The 3,004-nt window shown below is 45.5% G+C and overlaps 1 pseudogene across 1 annotated transcript; it reads right to left on the reverse strand.

The window, feature by feature from the left end:
- Positions 1 to 427: 427 nt before the first annotated feature.
- On the reverse strand, positions 428 to 2,090 carry LOC309890242 (phosphatidylserine decarboxylase proenzyme, mitochondrial-like; annotated as a pseudogene). Its single transcript has 3 exons — positions 1,770 to 2,090; positions 1,029 to 1,706; positions 428 to 595 (listed from the first exon to the last, which is right to left on the reverse strand). The product of its transcript is annotated as a phosphatidylserine decarboxylase proenzyme, mitochondrial-like (transcript).
- Between the last annotated feature and the right edge of the window lie 914 nt (positions 2,091 to 3,004).

A 3,004-nucleotide genomic window follows, 5' to 3' on the forward strand; every position in this document is an offset into this window, starting at 1 on the left:
TCTAAGGTACAAGGTCTGACTCAACTTCTTAATGTCCCTTTAAATATATCTAATGTCTACTTCCACCCTTCCCCATTGCACCTGCATGGTCTAGGAAGGGATTTTTACACTCTGTGAACATAGATATCCTGTGGCACATTGAGGGGGAGAACATCAAAGACTACAGGCACAGGGTAGGACAGAAAGATCCATAGTCAACATCTTTAAAGGCAGCTGTACCTGACGCATACACATTCATTCAATTATCTTCCTGCATTCAGCAGCAATATGTAAATATAGGCCAAATACTCTCAAAGTTGAATATAGCAATGACATCTTCCATTTTCCTTACCCAGGTCCTGCTGAGTGATATACGCTTGTTAAGCAAAACTCTCTGTGATGTGATAAAAGTCCCTTTATATATAAAACCTTCTTGCTGCTTGATTTTCTATAGAGAGCCCAGGGCTTCTCCCAGGTGGATTTTCTGTCCAGCTTTGAGGTGGAATTTGAAGTCCTTAGGAGCCTCAAAGATGAGTACAATAGTAGAGCCTAGATTAAATTCCCCTAAATGTTCTCCTTTCCTGTATTCCCTTCTTGTTGTTGTTGGATACAACAACTTTTTGGAGAACAAGTCCTACGAGGAGTGGCTGAGGGAGCTGGGCTTGTTCAGCCTGGAGAAAAGGAGGCTCAGAGGTGACCTTATCACTCTCTACAGGTACCTCAAGGGAGGCTGTAGCGAGGTGGGGGTTGGTCTGTTCTCCCACGTGCCTGGTGACAGGACGAGGGGGAATGGGCTAATGTTGCACCAGGGGAGGTTTAGGTTGGATCTTAGGAAGAACTTCTTTACCAAAAGGGTTGTTAGACATTGGAACAGGCTGCCCAGGGAAGTGGTGGAGTCACCATCCCTGGAAGTCTTTAAAAGACATTTAGATGTAGAGCTTAAGGATATGGTTTAGTGGGGACTGTTAGTGTTAGGTCAGAGGCTGGACTCGATGATCTTGAGGTCTCTTCCAACCTAGAAATTCTGTGATTCTGTGATTCTGTGATACAAAGCTGAAGTAATTGTAGGAACCTTTTGAGTAACGAGGACTGTTGGTATGCAGGTCCTGGTCAAAGTAAATGCAGACAGAGCCCACTTTTGTTGCTCCTACAGCCGTTAAAGAGAAAAAGGCATGTTTCCAGTCACCTGTAAGGACAACCTGTTTATTGTGGCAGACAAGTTCCTTGATCCAGTGAGCAACTCCAGGATTCACAGACATCAGAGAGCCTGGCAAATGACATCGGTGTGACACCCTCTAGTCAGTGGGTGAGTGGAAGCAGTGGTAGTCCCCTGGTGCAAGGTAGATTACACAATGATAGAGCTTATTCCCCTCCTTTGTGACTAGCTGTTGCTGAAAGGAGTTACCAGGTGAGGCCTCACTAAAATGCAAGTCCTCTGTGCTGATGCGAGGTCCCAAGAAAGATTCCAGTGAATAAGTAACCCCTTTTACTTGCTCCATTTCACAGTTCTTTACTTGTCCAAAGTTAAGGATCTTTCCATCAGAGGGACTAATCACACTGTGCAAACAGCAGACTGGCTGTGCTTGTGGTTTCAGCTTCCTACAAAAGAATTCACTGAGGTTTTTATAGTGATGCAGATCTTCAACAGCTGCCTCCTTCGTGTTTAGTCTGAATGTCCAAATGTACATGCTGTAAACAGGCTTCCGAAGCCATGTAGGCAGTTCCACCTGGTTCAGGCGACCCAATGCTTGTGAGAGCAGTCAAGTTGGTACCGATTTGTACAGAGAAACCTCCCACTCGCTTGCAAGCTTCACAGGCAGCTCGATGCCCTTCTTCTCTAGCTGTTCCAACTTGTAATCCTTATATTTTCTGTATCCTGCATATCCCCCACCTGTAGCCACCAAAACATGGAAGGGGCGCAGGTGGAAGGCTTGTCCTACCAGAGCAATACGAAACTTCTTCCTGTCACTGAAGAATGTCCTAGAAGGTGGCTGCTTCCACAGGACTCGAGTTCTAATGCACAGGTTCTCATGTATGAGGAAGTTAGAGCTAGTCAGCAAACTACTCCGCTGCAGTGGGGCCATACCATGCCATGCCAAGGCTGCCGTCATCTTCTTGCACCACCACCGCATCTTCTGTGTGTCCTTCTGGTGTCCTTCTCTTCACCTTCCTGACGGTCAGCATTAGAAGTAGTTTTTCCAGTACACACAGAATTGACAACCTTCTTTTCAGGAAACAAACAGCAACCACTACTACAACAACAGCAAAACACCATGCACACTTACCTCTGTGTCCTCAGAAACAGGCTCTGTCCACAGAAGGCTTAAAGAGAAGATCAAGATTGTATTCAGGAGGGAAATTAGATGAAATGCAAAGACCTGTTAGTGACTGCATCAGGAACTTCTTCCTGAACAGGAAGTACTTTGTGAATTGAATCATCTAGCCCAAGTTTGCCTGTGGCAAGAGAGAGAAAAAAAGTAAGTCAGCAGCTGTAAATTTGGATCCTCAGATGTACAATGCAGGGTTCATTCCCTCCTGCACTGAGCAAAAAGTTAGTGGATACTGAAGTCTGGAAGGATAGGACTAGAAGAGATGCTAGTCTGGCACTCTTCCCAACACAATACAAAGGTAAATACTAATCACATTTTTGGCCTGTGTCAGTGCAAAACAGCGGTGCCGGGGCTCAGTTCCATCTTGTTTCTGTCCTGGAACATTCCTGAGGCAGCAACAAGACATGTAATGCTGTTGTAGAATTACTGAGTGCTCCTACTTTATGTCTAGCTACCTGCACCTCTGATGAAGGTCATCACCCATGCCGATCAATTAGTACAACTATGCAAGTCTGTTCACTGATCTATATTAGAAAACTCCTAGTGCTCAAAATGCTTACACTAACCACAAAGTTATGGCACTGTATTGGAGGGACTAGTTACCTCCAGCTGGAAGGCAAAGATAAGCTGCTGCAGTTGGGCTGGACACAGCAACCCCTTCATCTGGCCAAGGTGCAGCCTGAGCAGATCTGTGT

Source organism: Aythya marila (assembly GCF_965140915.1).
Source record: "Aythya marila genome assembly, chromosome: Z".
NCBI lineage: Eukaryota > Metazoa > Chordata > Aves > Anseriformes > Anatidae > Aythya > Aythya marila.